Source organism: Cinclus cinclus, chromosome 4 (assembly GCF_963662255.1).
Source record: "Cinclus cinclus chromosome 4, bCinCin1.1, whole genome shotgun sequence".
NCBI lineage: Eukaryota > Metazoa > Chordata > Aves > Passeriformes > Cinclidae > Cinclus > Cinclus cinclus.
In genome coordinates this window covers 68,196,070-68,218,877 of record NC_085049.1, presented here as the reverse complement: position 1 = coordinate 68,218,877, position 22,808 = coordinate 68,196,070, and positions in this window count along the sequence as shown.

Genomic DNA, 22,808 nt, shown 5'->3' with positions numbered 1-22,808 from the left:
AGGGTGATGAGAGTAGCAGAAGGCTCCTCTTTACCCCCCGAGTCAGGGAAGATGAGTGTTGTTCCTTTCCCTGGAGTCTGGCACAGCCCTGCTGGGACGAGGAAGGACAATCCTTCCTCACTGCACAAAGGAAAAGGTCCAGCCCTCGGGCTGGAGCAGATGCAGCCCAACCATGTCACCACTGGCTCCTGCGCCAGGCTTGGTCCCCACTGCCTCTGCCAAAACCCAGCCACTGCTGTCTTGCAAAGACTGCCCAGAATAATCCTGTTTTGTTGCCAGTCACTCACGTCTAGACACTGAACCTTGTCCTGGGCCAGCTGCAAAGACAGGACTGGAGTAAAGTCCTCCCCCTCTCAGTGTGATTCCATCACCTTGGGATCTCACCAAGGATTTGCCTTCGCGTGACTGCAAGGGAAGAGGCCACAAGGGACAAAGGGCAGTGGCTCCTCAGTAGAGCAGGAGCCTGGAAAGCTGGGATACCCCTCTGGCTGGAGAGGAGCTGGCTCATTACTCTGGAGTTGCTGCCGGCGATGGAGTGACCTTTAGCCAACCTTGGGTCCCACCAGCTCGTCAGCTCAACACCTGGAACATGTGCCTGGACACTTTGAGGCAAAAACTGATGAATTTGGTCTCTGCTTCTCCTGGATGAATCTCAAAGCTGAAAGCCTGGCAGTGGGTCAAGTCATGCAAAACATCCAAATGAAGAGTTGCTCCACTGAGGGAAGGAGGAAGGATGTCTTTATCTCTGGGCAGGTGTTTGCTGGAGGTGCTGTAGAGCACTGCTCTTGATGGCCTTGCTGAGGAGGGCATGGGTTCACACAAACTGTAAATTGGCATTAAATCCAGCAGTTGCAAACCTGCTATACATCACTGAGAGGGAGATGCCTCCCAAGTGACTCCCAGGAGCTCCAGGTATTTCATATAAGTTGCCAGCAGTATTTTTCTGCTGTGCTGGAGTGTGGTTGGTTCATTGTATGGAGTGGAGCACATCTCAGGATTTGGGAGATGGTAGCATTGCGCAGGTACTGGAGGGAGAATTCACACTCTAGCCCATATGGTGTCTGTAGGTGAGCCCACACTGCAGACAACACCTCAAAATTCTCCACTGAAATCTAGCCAGGACAGACCCAGTTCAGTCAAGACATGGTACTCACACAGTGGTCCAGCATCTCTCTCAAGCTGGACACAGTCAGTACCATTCTCTGCATCCTAAGGGATTTGCCATGCTTTTGGCCATTTCTTGGGAAAGGACACTGTATCCCATGCAATGGTGAAGCCATCCCACCCTGCAAGCTGTGGTTAAAGCTTTTGGTCTCTCTTTGCCTCAGTTTTGCATGTACAAAACAGGTCTGGCTATTTTCCTATCCCTGCAGAGCCACATGAGGATGAGTATATTAAAAACTTGGCTGTTGTTCAGGTTCTGGAGTACTGGGAGTGACTTAGATAGATGGTTTAAAGCCAATTAAAGCAAAATCTTTGCTCTGGCCATAGAGGGAGGGAAGAAATGTCAGGTCACCCAGCCCTCATCCCTGCCAGTGTAGAGTTGTTCTATTTATTTTCTGATCCTCAGCCTTGTCCAAGTGTACATGCTGGAGGCAACTCACTGTATTTCCACCAGGAGAAAATTCAGCATTTAACCTAAACAGTCCCTCTCTTAATTTCACCCTTGTATTCCCATTTATCCCCTTGGCAATCCATTGTAAAGCTTGTTTTCAAGCTAATAACAGGAGTCACAGCAGCGACGAGATAATGTCACGTTAAAGGGATGAGTCTGTTTGGCCTGGGAGCATCATCTGGATGAATTAAATGCTCCTGGTGCCTGAGATGATGCAGAATGGATTCCCTGCATCAAGTCCCCTCCTTGTTCACGCCTCTCTGGCACAAATGTAGGGTTTCATCCATCATCAGAAAGGTCAGTCTCCTCCAGGTTGTGCTTGAAGGTGGAAAGAGTGTGACAAACACAGGCAAAGGGGAAATGTTTGTTGAAACACTCACTGCCCTGAAGTCCATGGTGAAAACATGGTGCTGACTTCTCAAAGTCCAGCCCTCACCTCGTCCCTTGGGCATAAATCCCTCTCAAACCTGCTCTGTTTATTTTCATTTGCCTCCTTGTCTCACTTTTACTCCAGCTGTACAGACACAAACCCATTTGTATTTCACATCCTTACAAGTGGTGTCTTATTCAAAGCTTTCAGAAGGTGTTTTTTGTTTGTGGTGTCCCTGGGGGGCAGCTGGGATGTTGCTGTTCCAGCACCATGAGCTGCTGAGGGCTTGGCTGCTTCGCTTTTTGTGCAGAAGATCCTTCACTTCCAGTTTAATTATGGGCATTTCAGACCAAAGGTTGAAAACAAATAGGGTATTTTGGTAGGTTTTCACTCTTGTAAAATTAATAAGCTCCTCAGCACCACCCTGGGAAAGGATTAGCTCAAGATGCACAGGAAAATACACACAAGCAAGACTTTGTTGCAAGGAAACTTTTCTCCAAGCCCCCTGTGTATGTTCATGGAATCATTGAATCCCAGAATGGTTTGGTTTGGAATGGACCTTAAAGATCCTCTAGTTCCAATCCCCTGCCATGGGTAGGGACATCTTCCACTATCTCAGGTTGCTCCAAATCTCATCCAACCTGGCCTTGGACACTTCCAGGGAGGGAGCATCCACAACTTCTCTGGACAATTACTCAGTTACTATCTTATTTAAGCCCTGGGTAGGACTGTCACGAAAATAAGCAAATCATTGCAGTCTACAGCTCTTGTAGGTCTTTCATCACAGCACAGGGGCACAGGAGCAGAGGTGGAGGCAGGATCTGAGCCTGTGGGATATGGCTGCTCCATGCTGTAGGCTGGATTCCCCTGTGTGCCACTGGTGATGTTGAGAAGGTGGATGTGCTCTGAGGATTCTTGGTATGAGGAGCCTTATTCTTCCACGCGAATGCCTTTTAACCATGTTTTTGCTTTATAAACAGCAATCAGTCATGGGATTATTTTATTTTAATCCAAACCTTTTCATGCCCTCTTTATGCAGCCTTTGGAATGCCAATGCTCTGATTACCAGAAGGCATTGAGTCACTCTCCATCAGTAGGGCTTTTGGGAGAAATCTGTGGTGGCCTTCAACCATTAGAATGGAAATAATCTTTGAAAACAGTTTGACTTGTCACCATTTTCTTTGAACTCCCTGATGACTCCATCCATTTGCCTCTACTAACCCACCCAATTCCTCACATCTTGTGAGGTGCTTCCATCAGCTCTGGTGACAGCAGCAGGTCCAGCTCCTGGCAGTAACAGTGTCTGGGGCTGCAGGAGGCCGTGGACCTCTTGGAGTTAGCTTTTCTAACACTGCCAATACAGGTGGTGCATTTGGGGCAGCCCAGCTCAGACATTCATTCCCAGGTTGCACATTTAGTTCTGACATCAAAGAGTGTGGCAAAACACTAGTACAGGCTGCCCAGAGAGGTGACTCCACCTCTGGAAATACTCTGGCCAGGCTGAGTGGGGCTCTAAGCTCTTATCTAGTTGAAGATGTCCCTGCTCATTCAACCTGACCTTGGATGTTTCCAGGGATAGGACATCCACGACGTCTCAGGGCAACCTGTGCCAGTATTTCACTGCCCTCATCGTAAAAAATTCTTCCTTACGACTTATCTGAATCAACCTTCCTCCAGTTTAAAACCATCAGACCTTGTGCCAGGAATTTTTATGTGCACCCCACTGTTTCCAGCCTGTCCCACAGGTCTTGGTGGGAAGAGGGACAGTGGCCTGGCAAAGCAGAGCCAGTGCAAGTATGCAAAACTAGTATGTGATTAATTAAGGCTTCCAAAGCATGTTAAGGACCATAAAAATCTCCAAATGCAGTCAATTTAACATTTGCATGACATCCTTCCCCATCTCTCTTTCTCTCACCTTCTCAGGAGGAAGGGAATGTTTTTTTCAGTGTAGTAGTTCAGGTGGCAACTCAGCTGGCCCGGGCTGAACCCAGCAGTGAAGGAAATAAATGCCCATCCAAAAATGAAGTCCAGAGATCTCTAGAAATGTCCCTCAGCACTACACCTGCCCCATGCCACACATACCCCTTCTGTGCTGTCTATAAGCTGCAGATTTCTGTTTTCTGGATTGCAAAAGACCATGGGGAGAGATTTTTTTCGTCTGTTTTGCTCAGCATTGACACAGGGGCGCTATAACAGGGATTTTGGGTAGCCCTGAGACAGGATCCTCAAGGAGCAGGAACGCGATGGTTTTCCTGTCCTCATTTTTGCGATGGTTTGGATCAGGACCCGCATTTACCACAGTATTTCTCTTCTTTGGGCACAGACTTAACAATGAGACCACTGGAAGTAGGCTGATGCTTCCCAGTGATTAATTAGCGTTTTTTGAGGTCTGACCATCCCCTGTCCCTTCTCATCAGGATGGTGAAGGAAGGACTGTTGTACTTCATTCTCACACAGCATCTCCTTGGGCCCCCAAAGAACCGTGTTTCACCCCAGAGAGGGGCTGCAGGGGCTGCAGGAGGGCTGCTGACTGCTGGAGGGAGCTGCGATGTGCCTGAATATCCACGGCCACCGTCCCAGCTTCCCTGCACTCATCCTGGGCCAAATCTGGGGCAAACGCGAGGTCACAATCAAGCCACAGCCCCTGCTTTGCCCTCCCGCCCCTGTCAGCACTTACTGCTTTTAGCTACGCCCCATCCTCTGCCTTTTGCATCCCCACCAACCCCGCTCCTTGCAGCGAGGGCTTTTATTTTCCAGCCTAACCTTTGTCTCGTTGAGCCAGTGACTCATCTCACTCATTAGCTGAACTTTGAATATCTCTTTATCCGCTGGATCCCTTTCAAGCTGGTTCCCTGGCAGCGGAAGCGCCTGCTCGCCTGAGCTCTGCTCTGGATTGCTGAGGAGCCGCCTGCCTCGCTCTTTCCACCAGCATCTGTCTCTCCGGCAAGGCAGGAGAATAAACCCAGGGTGGAGCAGGGATGGACTCCAGCCCTTCCCGTGCCCTGGGGATTAATGGCAAGGACGCAGCCCTCAGCGTTTCGGAAGCCAGAGCGGATTTTGGCTGGCACCCCCCTTTGCCAGCCGGGTTGTCGCTGCAGTTGTGTTTGCGGAGCGCCGGGGATGCTCCGCAGCCGCTCCCGAGGCCGGCTGTGCTCACCGCCGGTGCCGGCACAGCCGACCGGAGCTGCCTCGAGGGCTGCTCCAATCGTGGGACCCCCAGAAGGTCCAAATCCTTCCTCAGGGGCCCGCCTTGATCCGTGCAAGTGAGAGCAAGGGTGGCCACGGGACAAGCAAGAGGAAATTCCGGCTCTTGCGATGTCCTGGGAAGAGCAGGGCAGGGTCAGGTGTGATAGGGCGTGGATGACTCGAACGGGGTTTATTTAGAGCACGTTGGAGAGATGGAGGTGACCTCAAATCACTGCTCCCAACGTGCTCCCGCTGCTTCAGACTTGAGGACCCTCTCACCTGATTAAATAAGAGCATTGAGGGTGCTTGATCAAAGAGAGAAACCCCTTCCCTGTTGCTCCCTGTAAAGCGAACAGGAGGTGACTTTCTCTCGTGGAGAAGACCAGCAGCCTCCTCTGCATGCCTGCTACCATTCACCCAGCTCGTTTTCCCACTGAAAATTCAATTTCTTTTTTCTTTCTTTCTTGGTTAGCAGCTCTAATCGCCTTCCCAAATTGCCGGACACATGACCGAGGGCATCTCCATCGGCATCTCCTCTCTCCTGTTCCTGTTTATGCGCTGCTCCCTGGTAATTTGTGTCACTCCGAGCCGGGGAGCTGGAGAGCCCTTCCCCGCGAGGAGCTGATGATTCACAGTAAAGGGAATCAATAAAGGATGACTAAGGCAGCCCAACATCAGGATAGTGGTTAGAGGCTGCCTCCGCAGCTTTGTCCAGAGTGGCAATTTGCAGATTGTCCTCACAATTTTTGTCTTGCGGGGTCTCCACCAGGCTCTCAGCAGCACTTTTTACTTATTTGTTTATTTTTGACTCTGGTGTTTCACAGGGATTTGCTGCCTTGAGCTTTCTGGGGGTGAGAAGTTGTGCAAACCTACAAATTTCTCAGCGAGAACAGAAACTCAGGCTGCCCTAAACCAGCCCAAACAGAGAGGTGGGTGCTATTAATCACTTCTCTGGGGTCCCTTGGGGATTGCTTGCCCACGAAAGCACTTCGGGATAGAAGAGTTCTTGAGAGATTTTGGTTTATGAACTGTCCACCCAATGAAGAGAACACACAGACACGATAAGTGCACACTGGACAGGAAACTAATTATGTACTATCAGCTGTTCAACATCCACAAGAGAGTAAAATAATGCTCAGCCATGCGACAGATGATATTTTACACCTTGTGCAGCCCAGCTCCCAAGAGCAGATACAGGTATTCTAGGGTCTGGAGGTCAGCTCTTGCTCCATGTTATTCCTCCAGTTCACTGTCTGCTGAAACCTTCTAGTTAGGTAACCCAGGGCTGCTTCTCATGGAGGATGTCCCTGCCCATGGCAGAGGGGTTGGAATTAGATGATCTTTAAGGTGCTTTCAAACTCAGAGCTTCTGTGATTTTGTGGGTGCAGGGATGTGCCAACCTCACTCTTAGTGTATCTTGGAACATTCCTCTGGCAACTGTGCTGTCCAGGCAGGGCCTGGGGAGGGTTTTTATTTGCAAGGTTATTCTGTGTTGGATGGATTAGTTCCCCAACTGAGATCATTGTGCAGCCCCATGGCAGGGAGGAGAGCAATGTGGGGGCTGTGGGGCTGTTAAATAGGGAATGGCAGCCTTAACAACAGATAATGTGAGGATGGTGCTGGGGACAGCTGGGGAAAGTCTTCTTGTGAGGAGGGGCTGCTTAGAGGACCCTCCAAAGGGTAAACTCCTGGAGAGGAGGGTGGAGAGATGGCACTCATTGCCTGATGGCAGTTCCTTGGCATCCAGGTTCCAGCAATGACACAGGGAGCAGAGACCCTGTGTTGGAGCAGTCCTCAAAGCCTGCCGAGGTGATGACAGGGAAGAGGAAAGCCAGGAAGGAAGAGGCACTTCCCTGCACCCATGCCAGGAGGATGCAGCACATAATTCCTGGCACAAGGATGGCAGTTTCCACAGCAGTCCCTGAGGCTCAGCCTGACCTCCCTCACCACAGGGAGTTAAAATACCTCTCTAATCTTCCTGCTCGAAATTCCCATTAACTTTGAGGTGCCTAATGGGAGAAAGTGCTCTGGGATGGATGAGCATCTGTCATGGGCTTGGCTTAGACACTGGATTTAAGTTCTGGCTCATCCCATCCCCAGTCCAGCATGGTCCCATCTATTCAAAAGAGCTGCTTCAGCATCCCAAAAGTACATATTTCTCCCTACATCCCTTCAAAGGTGCTCAAATTTCTCCACCAGCTCATCCTCATACTTGCTGCTGCCAGCATCATTTTCATTGCCTCCATCCAGGTGCTTGGGGCCACCTTCAGGGGGAAAGCCAAGATGCCCAAATTTGCTATAGGGAATCTGTGGAGGTGACTTCGGTCTGTCCTGGAGCAATGAGGTGTCCACCTGGCAAAACTCGGGTCTCCCTGCTCTGCTCAGCCCTCTGAAGCCCCTAGCTCTTTGGGATGCCCTGGGTGAAAGCATCTCTCTGTTTGGGCAGCTCCCACTGGGTGAATAAGGAAGCAGTGGAGGTCCCAGCAGTGCTGAAGCACATGGCTGATGGAGATCTGCTTATTCCATGGCCTCAATCCCTCCACTCCCTCCTGTCCTCCTTCTAGTTTCATGGATGATGTTCCAAGAAAAAGGAAAATAAAAGCCAAATCCCAGCCAGGTGTCACAGGTGTGGGAGCACAGCTGTGCCTAGTGTTCCCCTTCCTGAACTGGGAAGCACTTCGGGTTAGAACCCCTGGTCCTGACTCTGCATTCTACTGGGCATGTTGATGCCATGGATCCCACCAGGAATGGTGGTGCTGTGGGTAAGGGTCTCACTGGGGATGGTGATGCTGCAGGTGAGAGTTCCACAGTGGAGGGGACAGTGATGTCATGACTGAGGGTCCTGCTGGGGACCCCTCATCTCTGGCAGTGCTGCTTCCTGCTTGGGTGCAGGTCCTTCTCCCAGCCTGCCAGCAAGGCTCCTGCTCCCGGCCAGTTCCCAAAAGCCAGTCAGATGACAGGGTTATTTACTAAGGCTGGCAGGAAGGAAAAGCCATAAATTCCCCAGATATAACGGCTGAGTCAGAGAATGAGGTGCCGGCGGCCAATTCCAGCATGGCCCAGGAGAGCAGGGTGAAGGGAGGGACAGGGTCAGCTGTGGTTTGTCTTGTCCCTGCTGAGCCAGGAGGTCCCTTGGAGGCTGGGAGGGACAAGGAGGTACCAGACAGCAGGTCCCACCAGCTCCTGGTAATCCCAGAACTGCTTTCTCTGGGAAGGCCACCTTGCTTCCCATGCTTGGAGGCAGCAGTTTTCTTTGGTCCCCTGCCCTGCTCGAGGATCACAGCTTAGTTGGAGGGCCTTGCTGACATCTTGCCCTCCCACCCTAGGGATTGCTGATTCTCTGGCAGGAAAGCCAAAGGGGCTTTTCAGCCTTTGGGGCTGAAGACCATGTATTATCTTCCGCAGGGTTTTTGTAACCCCCTTGGCTATTTATTTTAGAAGAAAATAATTCCTAAAATTAGCCCTGATGTGCTGCAAATGTAAAACCCACATATTTCATAGGTAAAAAAAAAAAGGAAGGGAAAAACCCCACACCATAAGAAGACATTTGGATCCATTCACATGCATTTCTTTTTCCTCTGTTTGTTTGGTTGTTTGGGAGCAAATTATCCAGTGACTTCAAACAGTCTCAAACCAAACTGGATAAATATTGTCTCTCCAGAAGGTTTTACCCCACAATGCCTGCTCCTGTCCTGTGCAGGCTATAGCCTCCACAGCTGACCCAACCAGACCTCATCCCTAGTAATTTTGCTCATAGTCCCCTCATCAGTCACTGTATCCATTATTTCTGTGCTCTTCATGTTTCTTCCTCCTCCGCCTCAGGGCCACTCAAGAATTCCAGTGAGTAATGATAGAGTTTGCAACCCCTACCTCCTGCTTAAAGTTTTATTAAAGCTCTGGAATTGCAAAATGCACCTCCTGAGGACAAGATCCCACCACACCTGCAGATCTGAAGATATTAATGTTTGATGTCCCTCCCCTCTTCTGGTGTGGTGCTGGTGTCTGAGACCACGGCACTGCAGCCCCAAGGACAACTGGTCATGCTCTGACCAGGGTGTCTGCCACAGGCAGACACAGCCAGGGGAGAGAATGAGGTTTGGGGGACTATAGAAAACATAGGTGAAAACCACTTTTCCTGCAATCCTCACATCTTCCCTCTCTCCCTTCATTCCCAGCAGGTCCTGAGAAGATTGACAGATGAAGGAGTCCCCTTCCCATTGTGACTCCTGGTTCCGTTGCTGAGGGTAACGCTTTCCCTGATTCCCTTCCACCACTGAGCTTGTTCTGTGAGAAATGACAAAAAATGAAATCCTCCCCAGAAACATCCTGCGTCCTTCTAGACTGCTTGGAGAGGACACAGATGCTCCCAGGTCCCTGTGCCCTGCTGCTCCCTGTCTCCTGATGGCTCAGAGAGCTCGGCTCAGTGCTCCAGGGATCTGAATCAGGCTACTCCAGCAACTCAGGGTGTTGCTCAAGCCCTCACGGTTGAAAAGTTCTTAAGCAACAACCGTGAATCACCCAAATAGTGCAAAGAGGAGGCAGCCAGAGGAACATGAGGCCAGCACAGATCTAGGATGCTCCTGGGGGGACCAGTTTAAGCCACACAGAGTTGGAGAACAGGAGGAGAAGCGGGGTAGGACACACATTTGAAGGCACAGTAATTATCACCATTGTCCTTTCCAGCAGTGTTTATTGCAGGTGGGGAGAGGAGAATGAACCTGGAAAAGGTGGCTGCATGTGCCTTGGCTGCTGTTTGCTCCAGAAATGTCTCTCTAAATATCAACCCAGGGCTGAGTCTGCAGCAAGACTGGAAGGGTTAAAAAGAGACACTGAGTGGGCTAAGTGGTGAGTAATGGAGATGTCACTCAGCGAGAGGAGATGTTTCAGTGTGTTCAACACTGCTTGATATTGGATGGAAATTTCCAGGTGTTCACAAGAAAACCAGAGACGACTTATTATTTATCAAACTGCTTCAAATTTACCATCCTCTCTGTATCTCATTTTATACATTGTCCTTCCAGATCATTAGCAAAGATGTTAATGAAACTTGATCTTTAGCCCTGACTCTTGTTCTGCCCTGGTAACTGCGCCTTGCTCCATGTAGACTGCTCCATTTCAGGATTACTGACTGTATCCCAATGTGTTTTCAGTTTGTATAAACCTCATTTCAGACCAAGGCTTTTTTTCCCTAATTTTTGCATTTCCTAAGACAAAGAAGCAAAATACATTAGCCAAAACAAAAACACATGTTCATAAAAGGCTGTGCTACTTTCATCCTCTGGCCATGCTGTTCTCTAACAACATTTTTCTTTGCACCAAAAAAAGTTGGAAAAGAAGAAAACTGACAGTTTTCTGTGCCCATCATCCCTTGAGTCTGACTGTTGTCTCATGGTAATTTTATTCAGCATCTGGCTTCTGCAATTTACTCCCCATTGACATTATTGTGTGGACAGAACCAAGCTCTAAATATTTCACCATGATTTTTTAGAGAATATTTGTTCTGCTACTTTTATAGGCTGGTGATTGCCAGAATTATCTTTGCCCCTTCTTTGTTTTAATCACCACCTTGTTTCCTTTCTTCTGCCTCTTAGAATCACATTGTCCAAGGATTTTAAAATGCAACCGCCCAAGTGTCAATACGTTCATTAAAGAAACCTGTTGTTAGCAACTGAGAATGAATAATGGATGTCTGCAACCCACACAGACTGGTTTCTTAAACATAAAGTTTTTCAAGGATGCCTTTTCCCTCTTTCTCTCTACACTTGGAGAACAGAATATTGGCCCTTTTTGGATTGTCGATAGTGTCTTTTTCTTCCTCAGTTACCTTCCTACTTCCTTTTTGATTATAAATCCTCTCTTAATCCTTCAATGAAGACCAACCTGTTTTCCTGCCTGGCTCACTGTCCTCCTCCCAGCAATTCTCAGCTGTCTCAAAAGCCTATCATGCAGTTACCTCCCTGTATTTTCCATCCACGGGCAGATGTCCACCCTGCAGAGGGCTGTGAATGTCAGCTGGAAATGTCACTGTGTCCTGGCTAGTTGTTACCACCCCCAGCAGCACAGGACAATCTGCACCATGGTGTCTGTGGAAGTATCATTTTGACCCCAAGTCTGCTCCAGTGAGTGATGCTGCTCTGTGTTGAAAGGGCTGGAGCAGCTGGGGGGTGGGGAGGAGAGGCTAGAGGAGGAGCATGTCCAGTGGCACAGCTAGATCCAGGAGTGCACGTGTGTCCAGGGCTCCCCAGCCCTGAGGAGCCTCATGAGACTCAGCCTTGGACAACTTTTTTGTTGGACAAACTCTTGGACTTTAGCCCTAGGTAGAGCCTTCCTTGGGATTTTCCAGCCTTCTCCCTCATCTTTGGCTTTTACTGTCCCTTCAAGCAGAGGCTTAAAACCCTCCAGATCTCCGTTTTATTCTTTTTTATTTTCTTTATTTCTCTATGCAATCCTCACTGTGGCTCAGCTGAATTCCTTTCACAAGCTGCATGTCCAAGGTTTCCCATCCATTTCCAGTCTGGAAGAAGCAGGGTTAGGTAGGTTTTCCAAAGTGTAACTCATCACATGAGTGCACGCTTTGGACCCTTGCACTGGGTCCTTACTTTGGGATGAGCAGATGAGGTGGAGAGAAGCCGGGGCTGGGTGGAGAGTTGGCTGGAAAAATATAAAAGCAAATTGCAGCCTTGAAGCAGCAAGACAGAGCAACCCAGTAGTTTTTGGGAGGTTGGGGTGATCCTTCAGCTTTACAACAGGGGCCAATGAGCCACAAGATCCTTTTCAAAGCATCCAAGGAACAGTCAAAGCAACTCAAGCTCAGGGCAAGCAGCCATAACCAGCTGTGACAGCTCTGGCTTCTCCTGCACTTGTCGTGCTGCCTCCAGGCTCTGCCCCATCACCCCAGGAGCTGATCCTTGCTGGCAGCTTCCTCACCTTGGGCTGCCAGGAGCATGGGGCCCTGAGGAAAGACACTGGCAAGGGCTGCTCCCAAAAGAGCAGGGAGGGTCCTGGTTTTAGGTCAAACATCCCCTGTGCTGGCCTTGGTGGGGAACTGTGTTTTGTGCCAGTGTTTCTATACTTACCACCCAGGGCTTCTCTGGAAAGGATGAGAGGTTCAAATGGAAAAGTATTTTGGGGGATACCCATCTCTGCCTGAAATACCACCCCTGATACATAGAAAGCACCAAAAATGGGGGGAAATTATCCCACTGCAATCACTATGATGATTAAACTGAGATTTCAGTATCAGATTTCAGCCCTGCCATGGGGAATAATTGCTAAATCACATGGACTCGGTGGTCATCGCCTCACTGGGCAAACGGGAGCAGTGATGTCAGCCTGCAAACTGCATTTCCCTATGGAATGGCTCTCTCCAGGTTGTTCTCCTTCCCCAGAGCCCGGCTGTTAATGGATTTCTCTCAAAGTGACTCAGTACCCGAGTGTGATTCTGATTGTGCGCACCCAGCAGATCCCAGCCTGTGGCATCCACGAGTTAAGGCAAGGCCCTTGAAGGTTTTGCTATTTTATCTGCTTATCGTGTGGCTGGAGAAGACAGAGCAGTGAGGGAAGGTCACAGGTTTAAGGGATCCTGGGGCTGGCAGGCACCAGCCTGGAGGTTCACTCAGCAGAAACCATCCCCATAAGGAATCGTCAGGAATCGCCCAAGGAAGGATCTCTACAGTCTTTTTCTCCTGAACAAAGGAGCAATTTCCCCATGGGAATACCCCAGAAAACCCCCAGACAACTCATTCCTTCTCCTTACACACTCTGCCATGGCAGGGATGCTCTATGATCTTTCAAATCACAGTGATGTGTCTTTTCTCTCCCAACTCTTCAACAATGGCTGGTCTTTACAGGGTATTTCCCCTATTTTAACCTCATGTCAAGGAGTGCTGTTTGTAGAAGGAAACTGAAGGAGAGAGACAAAGAAAATGTATTTTTCAGAGCTAGAGCTCACAGGAGCTGCCATGTCACTTGACCTTCTCCGTTGCCAGCCTGCCAGGGCTGAAATCAGTGGGAAACAGGGATTTTTGGGCAGAATTTAAGATGAAGGAGGGTAAATTTAGATTACAGATTAGGAAGAAATTCTTTACTATAAGGGTTGTGAGTCCCTGGCACAAATTTCCCAGAGAAGATATGGATGCCCCATCTCTGGAAGTGTTCAAGGCCAGCTTGGACAGGGCTTGGAGCAACAAGGGATAATGGGAGGTGTCCCTGCCCATGGCAGGGGTATGGAACAAGATTATCTTTAAAGTCCCTTCCAACCCAGGCCATTCCATGATTCTATGATAACTTTCCCCAAAAAAGTGTTAAATCCTCATCCTACCTCCAAAGTCTTTCGTGCTGCCCTGTGCAAGCCTGAGTCTCTTTGTGAGTCAGAAATGCTGACACCTCATCACTGAGCAGCGTGAGACTGCAGGAAGGAGAATATTGCTTAGCAGCATTAAATCCAACCCTGCTCCTATTATTGCTGGATTTCTGAACCTGCTTCTCCTTTGCCCGCTTTGTCAACTTATTCACGGTTGCTGTTTATGCAGGAATTATTCAGCAGCAAAAGCTTTCCTTGTGGTGTTTTAACATCCAACTCTTCTCCAAGAGGTTTGCATCTGAGATGCAGATGTGCTGGCTCCAACCAGCTGCCTGCGGCCCTGGAATTGTTGGAGGAGGTTCAGATGGAGCAGCGTGGATCTGTAGAGCCCTAGGGTCCAGTGTACCCCACCTGTATTACCCAGCCTGGAACAACACAGTTATTTGTACTGAAATCAGCAGTAAGGTTTTCATCCACTCTCACTATGCCGAATCAAGACCCTTGGATGGCACTGAGCCGAAACATGATTAATGGTTTTCCAAGCACAAGCCAAAGGTGGGTGGAAAATACATCTTGGAAAACAGCTTGGTAGCACTTTGATGCCTTCTGAAGCCTTACTGGGATGTGAAAATGTACCTGGCATTTTGCAGCTGTAAATATGGGCTTCACAGCCACATACAGCACTTCCAGCTGCACAGATGCTACTTATTTTTGTGTTCTCCTGGAACAAAACCTTGCTTTATTTTTCTCACTTCCAAAATAAACTTCCTTTTCTGCACTCCCACAGAGAATCACCACTGGGAAGAAAAGCTGTGCGGAGTTCTCTATCCAGCAGATTGCCTCTCTGCTCCCTCCACCCCAAGAACCTGAAAGCAGAGATGGGCTACTGTTTACAGAAATCTGAAGCGAATTTAAAGATGTCTTGTTTCTAAATCCATCCATTTCTGATTGAAAGAAGCTGAGCTAGTCACATTCTAAGAGCTCATTAAAATGTAAACAGCGTTGCTTTTAATTGCCAGCGCTAAAAATTGTCATTATTTATTTTAAATGTCGAGGTGCATAAGAATATGTGTTTAATTGCAAAAAGGAGGAGGAGGTGAATTTTAAATGCACTTTGGAGATGATGCAGCTTGAGCTCTGGCTGTGTATCCATGAGGAATTGCAGTCGGCCGTTTCACCCTGCAATTCCTTCCATGCAGACACACTTTTTATACAATTTTCCCCCACCTCTTTTAACGCATCTGTTTGTTTGGCCTTTCTTTTTCAAAACCTTATTTCCCACCTTCTGCAAATTCTCACTCTTGAAGAAATATGGAAATCAGTCCAGAGCTTCCAGTTCAGTCATTACTGGATGTTTTTCTGTTCACGCTGGTAAATGGCTGGAAAGTGTGTAATTAGTTAAAGATGTGAAGTGCCGACTGAGTGCTAAGAAATGTTACATAAGGGCAATGTATGGAAGGCACAGTGTGCCATGAAAGCCATGGAACTTCTCTGCACCAAACCAGCACCTTTCCCCCAGGTTGGCAGAGCTCCTCACTGTCACTGCTGGAGATTTTCAGCACCCGACAAATTAGCAAATTGTTTTAATACGTGTTTATAACTGAGAAAACTGAGGCACAGAACAGTGAAGTGCTTTGTCCCCTTCCCCCTGGGGACTCAGCAGCAAAGCCAGGCATCCCAAATTCCACTGCTTGCTCCAGTTAGGGATGTTACTCCATAACCCCTGGCTGCATGGATGCTGCCACACACTGACAGCAAAACCCTGGGGTCACAGCCCAGGGATCAGCTGGGAGCAGAGGAGAAGGATGTTTTGGATGGGATCTGGAGATGCTACAGCCCACCAGAGTTTGGGGGAAGGCCCACAGAACTGGTGCATGGCCACAGGGACTGGTTGTAGGTTTGTGCCCACAGAAAGGCTCCCATCCTAGTGAAGGATGGAGACCCCACCTCTTCTCTTTCCACAGTCAAGCTCTTCTGAGAAAGATCAATTTCCTTGGAAAATTGCAGGGTTCTGCTTCCCACAATGCATTTTTGTAGGGCTTGATACACTGAGGAGGGAGAGGAAGAGCAGCTTATCTCCTGCTGCCCAGCTCATGTAATTTCCCATCTCCTGCCCATCCCATGGATACATGCTGGACATTGGCTCAAGGACTTTCCCTGTGAAACCCAAGCAGCCATGTGGTGTGTAAGGGCAGTTGGGACATAACTGAGCCACAGCAGGCCACTGCTCTGTGCCTAAAGTCACCAGCCAGGAGCTGGGATATGCCACATCCACGGGATGCAGATCCAGACATATTGTCTCTGGAGGGCCTTGGACAGGATATGTATCATTCTTGCTGCCTGGCACCTTGGCGCTGTCCTTCTTCAGCAGCATCTCTATGTTCCCCCCACTTCCTCCTTCTTGCAGCCTCTCCCTCCCTCTCCAAAGCATTTTTCTTCAATTGCTTTTATAACTGTGCTCTCTTTGGATTTGCCATGTCCTCTGGAAAATTTGATTTCACACCATATTTGTATGTTTAACAAAAATAATTCCAAACACCAAAAACAAGCCGTGCCCTGACTGGCGTTACGTAGCATTTGTGATAATTGGATTCTCAGAAAGCCAAGCACTTTCTGGGTTTTAATGAGATTCAGACTTTAATTACTGAGGCCCTTTCCCAGGCATGCAGTGGAAGCTGGGAGGAAAATGACCATAATCAGGACTTGGGCATGTTGCAAGAGACAGCCGTGATGGATCGTGTTTTGGTTCCTTAATGAGGGGCCATTCTTGCCACACAGTTGGAAAGCCACTTTCTCTTGCAGTGTGGCCTATATTTACACCCTGTAGGATTTTGGCCACAAACCACTGCTGCAGGCTCTCAGAAGACACTTCCTCCTGGATGGATAACCAGCAGAGATGGCTTCTGGTCCTGCAGGAGAAGAGAGGGCGACAAGAACATGGTGGTGACTGGCACATGGTTTTGCTGAGTTCTGCATGCAGCACAGGAAGGACATGGACTTGTTGGAGCAAGTCCAGAGGAGGGACACTAAGCTGATTAGAGGGATGAACGCCTTCTCCTGTGAGGAAAGGCTGAAAGGGTTGGGATTGCTCAGCTGGAAAAGAAAAGGTTTTCAGGTCACCTAACTGTGTCCTTCCAGTACCTGAAGGAGCCAACAAGAAAGACGGAGAGAGGTTTACAAGGGCCTGGAGTGACAGGACAAGAGGGAGTGGATTCAAATTGTCAGGGGGTGGGTTTAAATTGGATAAGAGGAATAAATTCTTCCCTGTGAGGGTGGGGAGGCTCCGGCACAGGCTGCCCAGAGAAGCTGTGGCTGCCCCATTCCTGGAAGTGTTCAAGGCCAGGTTGGATGGAGCTGTGAGCAACCTGATCTAGTGGAAGGTGTCCCTGTCCATGGCAGCAGGATTGGAACTAGATGATTTTTAAGGTCCCTCCCAACCCAGGCCATTTTATGATTGTTTTGATGACGATGATGATGATGATGATGATGCTAGCACAGGGTGATCTTTGGGAACAGTCCAGGATTCCTGCAGGACCAGAACCAGCTTCCTGCAAGCCCCTAGCACAGCTCTTTGCCTCCTGCACCGTGCAGATCCCAGGCAACTCCTGCCCGTAAGGCTGGGATGAGTCACTTGCTGGCTTTCTCGCTTCCTGCCTCCATCCTGCAGGATGCAGTGTTTTGTTGAGTCTTATCTGCACTGAGGTTGGAGGAAGCAGATTAATGCAGTGGTTTCATGTCCATAGAACGCTGGCCTCAGCAGAGAGGTGGGGTCATTAACAGAAACAAGCAAACTTTATCTGGAAGGAATCAAGATTCCGCGTGGCCATCCGAGAGGACCTTTAGATTGCAATGTTCAGCCTGCATGACAGTATTCAGATCTAAGCCAAGAGAAATTAATTAAAAAAAAAAAAAAGGCTTCATTAGACACTACATCATACTCTTCACTGATGAGTTGATGTATTGCCTTATGGTATTCCCACATCCACTCATTTCACAAAATTATAAGAAATCTCTCCATTCTGTGTTCTTGATAGCCCTACTCCTTAGGGAGTTCTGTTATCCCATCATCCTTTTGCCGGTCAGAGATTGATGTCACTCCCTGCCTTCCCCCTTGCTATGTTCAGGACCGAAGTCAGAATTGCCAGGTAAAAATTTCCAAGATTGCTCTTTCCATTTCCTTTTCCAAATTCCCAGCTATCTGCCTGGTTTTCCATCACTTCTAAAAGGTCACTTTCTCAGCACTCTGCAGTACACATTGTCCTTGCTTACTACACACAAGCATATTCTTGGAATTACCTTCCTTTTAACCACTCACTGCTTCCCCTTTCAGCCACACTCTCTGGATGCCCACACAGCTGTGACTGCTCCTCACTGGCAGTGGAGGAAGCTGAGGTCTAAGCAGGCAGCAGCAGTGGGTGGCCTGAATAGCTCTTGACATGAGGTACTTCAGCACCTACCATGGGCAGGTTTGGCAGCTCCATTCTGCCCAGTCCTCTGATCTTCATCATTTTGTGGGATGGGGCAGCACTGAAGGACACACATAGGAGCTGGGGAGGAGCTCGGTGGGGCTGGTGCTGTGAGGGTAAAGTGTTGCACAGGGCTCAGAGCATGCCTGGGAATGTGATTTATGCGGCCATCCCCTCCAGCACTGCCTAGGCAATGTGACAGAGGAGGGACACGTCTGCCAGCCCTTGTCCTCCAGAGGCAGACCCATGTCTCTGATGCTTCTTGAGCCTCAATGCCCCCTAACTGTTCTGTAGGATCAACCCTCAGCTCAGAATTATGTTGTTACTCATCCCTCCACCTTCTCTTTTCTCAAGAAAACCTGCTTGCTTTGCCCTTTACCATTTCCAGACCTGTTATTTTTTACCCTCAGAGCCATGTTGTCTGCTGCTGTCTTCCTGGAGAAGGCATGCCTGTTCTACTTCCCCAGGGATCATTTTTGGGGCTCTGCAGCTCTCATGAGTGATAGGAGCTCCCCAGACATCCTGGACAAACAGGGAGCTGGGAATCACAAATAAATCTGTAGCTTTGGGGTATGTGTAGGGACACACTCCATGAGGTTATTACAACACACTCTTGAGATTCTTTCCATTTTGCATAGAGCCAAATTTCTCATCCTTGACAAAGATGACTGGATTCAAGGCCAAGGGCAGAACTAAGGGTCTCAGGGAAGATAAAGAGGGTCAACTGGAGGGCTCCCATGGGATCAGGGCCTCACCTTGCAGAAGGACACAGCCAGACTTAGGTGCCATTGAGACAAATCCCAGGAACAAGGTGTCTGCACAAAGGCTCTTAACCTGTGGCTTATGCACAGCAAACTCCTTCACCCCCTGCAGTGACCAAGGAGCTTGAATTTCCACACCTAAGTCTGGGCAAACAGGAATACACTAGAAGGTAATATGGCATGACCTGTGCAGGAAGAGAAGTCTCTTGCTAAGTGCCAAGACTGGAGAAAGGAAACCTGCCTTTTGGTGTCCCTCCTGTTACACCAAAACCAGGAGAAACTGGGATGTGTCTGGCTTGCAGTGTGCAGCACCACTTTAGGACACAACTCAAATGTTGTTCTGTGTCCCAGTCTAAGCCAGCAAGGGAAAATCTGTGCTGTGTGGGGTTAGGAGAGAGCTTGTTTTATTCCAGCACATGTAGGGCTGATACTCTCTGGACTGTGCTCTACCAGGTGCTCATGTTGAAGGATGTGGTGATTTAGGTCATACTTCTGTCTCTCTTCTCTGACTTTGTGTTGTGTATCCTTCTCTTCTGGCATCTCTGTAGAGGGAGTCCTTCTCAGCAATGTGGGGAGTACCCTGAGCCTCACAGTCAATCCATGGATGTGGGGACAGGTCAGGAAAGTAGCAGGGATGGCACTCCTACATCCCACAAACCTCTGAGCTCTGCCTGCCAAGCCCACACAGGTGACTGCCTGTAAGCATGAGTCCATCCCAAGCCTCCAGCAGTCACACCGCTGCCTCCCTCCTTTTCCCAGGAAGCAGATTGCAAACTCATGTAACAGCAGGGACCAGTAGAGCATGGAGGGCTCAGACATCAGACTACGCCCATCTCTGGCTCCTGGGAAATTCCTTCTGATGAGGCAGAAGTTGAGCCTCGAAGAAACAAGCCTCCTGCTGGGCATGTGGCTCTCCTCTCTTCCCTAAAAAATGGGAGCGCTGTCCTGAAATGGACAACTTCTGGATTTCTAGATCATGTGTCCCCACAGACGCTCCCAAAAAGCCTTTTGGTGGGGTTAAGGTTTGGCTCTGGACAGAATAGAGGAGTCTGTTTGGGTGGATTTGCTGCAGGGGCAACAGTAAAATGCAGCTTGAGATCCCTGTATGACTTGCACTGAGTGAGAATGCTTATTCCTCCATAGAATATTATTTCTCTCTTAAGAGGAAGAAGAATTCATCTCTCTTCATGGGAGCAGAGTGCTCCCCCTATTTTCCACTTGTGCCTGAGTGCTAAAGAGGGTCTTAAGTGGAGCATCTATGGCCATGGAGGGTGATCTTGGTGAACAGGCACATCCTTCCCCAAGCCCTGCCCTTCCCAGAACTGCTGCCAGTATTTCCACCCACAAAACCAGGAACAGGCATAACAGAAAGCAATGCTCTAGAATAAAGCAGCTTTTCAGAGACTTTGGAGACTGGGCACAGCCACTCCCCAGGAAGTGCTGGGATGGGTTGGTGAGTTTGGCATGTGGATGTTTCATGTGCGTGGCCATATAATTGCATTTTGTCAGGCCTGGGAAATGAAATGATGCTTTCTTTTTCCAGAGGTCAGACATTACTGTTCCTTATGGATCTCTGTGCAAAAGATCAGAGAACACCTGCAGTGGAGAGGATCAGTTCCAGGTTATCCATGTTTTTTCCTCTCCCTATTCCTGGCTGTGGAGATCATGAGTGAGATGTTTGTACAGGATTCAGAGCAGTTGGCAGAAGATGTTGAGATGATCTGCAGCTGGCTAAGCAATTCCAGGGAAAAGGGATGGGAGCTGGCATCATCTCCATGTGGCCTGTGGCTGGACACTCTACAGGAAACAGGGAGAGCCCAACAGCCTCACTGGAAAAGTCATCTGCACAGATCAAAGCATAAGACTGTCCTCAAGAGGAGAAAGTAACTTAAGAGAGTGAGAAGCCTTGGGCTGTTTAGAAGAGAGGCAGAGGGAGAATGTGCCTCCCTGGACTGGCCTGGCAAGAGTCAGGCTTGCAGAGGTGGGACAGAACATCCTAGGAGGGCACTGGGAGAACACTGAATTTTATAATTTTCGTATGAAATCAGAACAGGTTAAAAACCTTTGTTTGCAAATACAGAGCATAATTAGCAGTGAGTCATGGAAAGTGCTGTTCCAGCTACTGTAGAAAACAAGCTGGCACTGAAAGGTCTGCTGGTCATTTGAAAGCACCGAGAGCTTCAGCCCAAGATTCCTCCTTCCTTAATTGCACCACTCTTGACCACTTGCTCTAAATTAAGCAGATAGGAGTACAAGAGAACTAATGCACTGCTCTGAAAAGCAAACTATTAACCAGTGCCTCTCAGATGTTTAACTTCAAGGAGGTGCGATTGAAATCTCATCAATTATGATCAGCGGACATGAGGAGGGATTGAAGTTCATCCATAACGTAGTTTGCAGAGTAATAAAAACTAAAGATGTGAAATCTCTGCTGGCCTGAGTCTCCTTCAGTCCCCAGGGTGAGTTAGATGGGTCCCTGTACCTGATTCCCACTGTGTTGCCAGCGTGCAATAATTGCAGTGCAAGAAAAGTTTCTCTGGTGCACTTTTCTTACTCAGAGGATGTTGCTGTTAAGTATTTACACCACACTTACAAATGTAAGGATTTTCTGTGCAGTCTCATCTCACGCATATTTCCTGCTTTTGGCTTCATTGGCAGTTTTCTCTTTCTAAAATTCACCCAGTTTTTCTGAGAGTTCTGGACCACAAACAGCTCTCCACTGTCCTCTCGCATCCTCTTCCTATAAACACTTTGCTCTAGTTACCTGCCCTCAGCAAACCAATCAACAGGAACAATGGACTTAGGGGAGTCTGTGGCATTCCCGGCTGAAAAACAAGATTGAGTCCTTCACTTTCCCACTGTGCTGCTGATGGAACACTACTTAGCACTCCTACCCTATGACACATTACCCAAACATTAGTTAATTATCCTGCCTGACTCCTTAGAAAGTAGGCAATTAAGTATTTAGCATCGTTCCCCTAGTGAACAAAACCAGGTACAAAAAGAGGTTAATAAGGGAAAGCAATCCTGTCCTGTAGGACGGAGAATATCCCTGAATATCCCTGAATATCCCTGCATGGTTTCAGTTGGAAGAGACCTTGAAGATCATCTCATTCCAGTTCCCCTGCCATAGGCAGAGACACCTTCCTTGGGTAGCTGCAAGCCCTGTCCAGCCTCTTGAACAATTCCAGGGATGGGGCAGCCATAGTTTCTCTGAGCAAACTGTGCCAGGGCCTCCCCACCCTCATAAGGAAGAATTTATTCTTAATATCCCATCTAACTCTGCCCTCTGGCACTGGAAGCCATTCCCTCTTGTCCTGTCACCCCATGCTATTGCTCCAAGTCCCTCTCCAGCTCTCCTGGAGCCCCTTTAGGCACTAACAGTAGCTCTAATGTCTCCCCAGAGGCTTGTCTTCTCTAGGTGAACACTGCAAGCTGTCCCAGCCTGTGTCTAGAGCAGAGTTGTTCCAGTCCTTGGAGCATCTTCATGGCCTCCTCTGGATTTGCTCCAACAGCTCCATGTTCTTCTTATGCTGGGGGCTCCAGAGATGAACACAGTACCTTATGTGGGGTGTGACCTTCCAGTCAATTCCAATTGAATTCCTCCAGTTTAGAGGAGGAATGCAGAGCATGGAGCTTGTCTTACCCATCTCAGCCATCTGCAATAAAGCTGAGCCCTTCTAAAATGTACTTGGACAGACCAGCACCTCAGGACAGCAATTCAGCTTCACACAAGACGCATCTGACTACGGTGGGCTGAATCATCCTCTGGGAAGAGCACCCAAGGAATCCACCTTCTCTTTACTGCCCAGGGGAAGGTGTGGATACCCCAGGCAGACAGTGTGCTTTCTCCAAACCACAGCAGCAGTGTTGCCAGGATCAGTGCTCAAGAGTTCCTGGATCCTGGGAAATGTTTTGCTGCTGTCATTTGAGCCAACGTTGATGAGCACTGTGGAGCACCATGACAGAAAGAGGGCTGCAAGCTCACTACTATCAATTTGATGACCAGTGCTTCATGAATTGGGGATATTTTTGGAGGGAGAAAATGCTGCAATACACTATTTCTAATGCAGAGAGAGAGGAGCTTTTTAGCAACAGAAGGAGCACA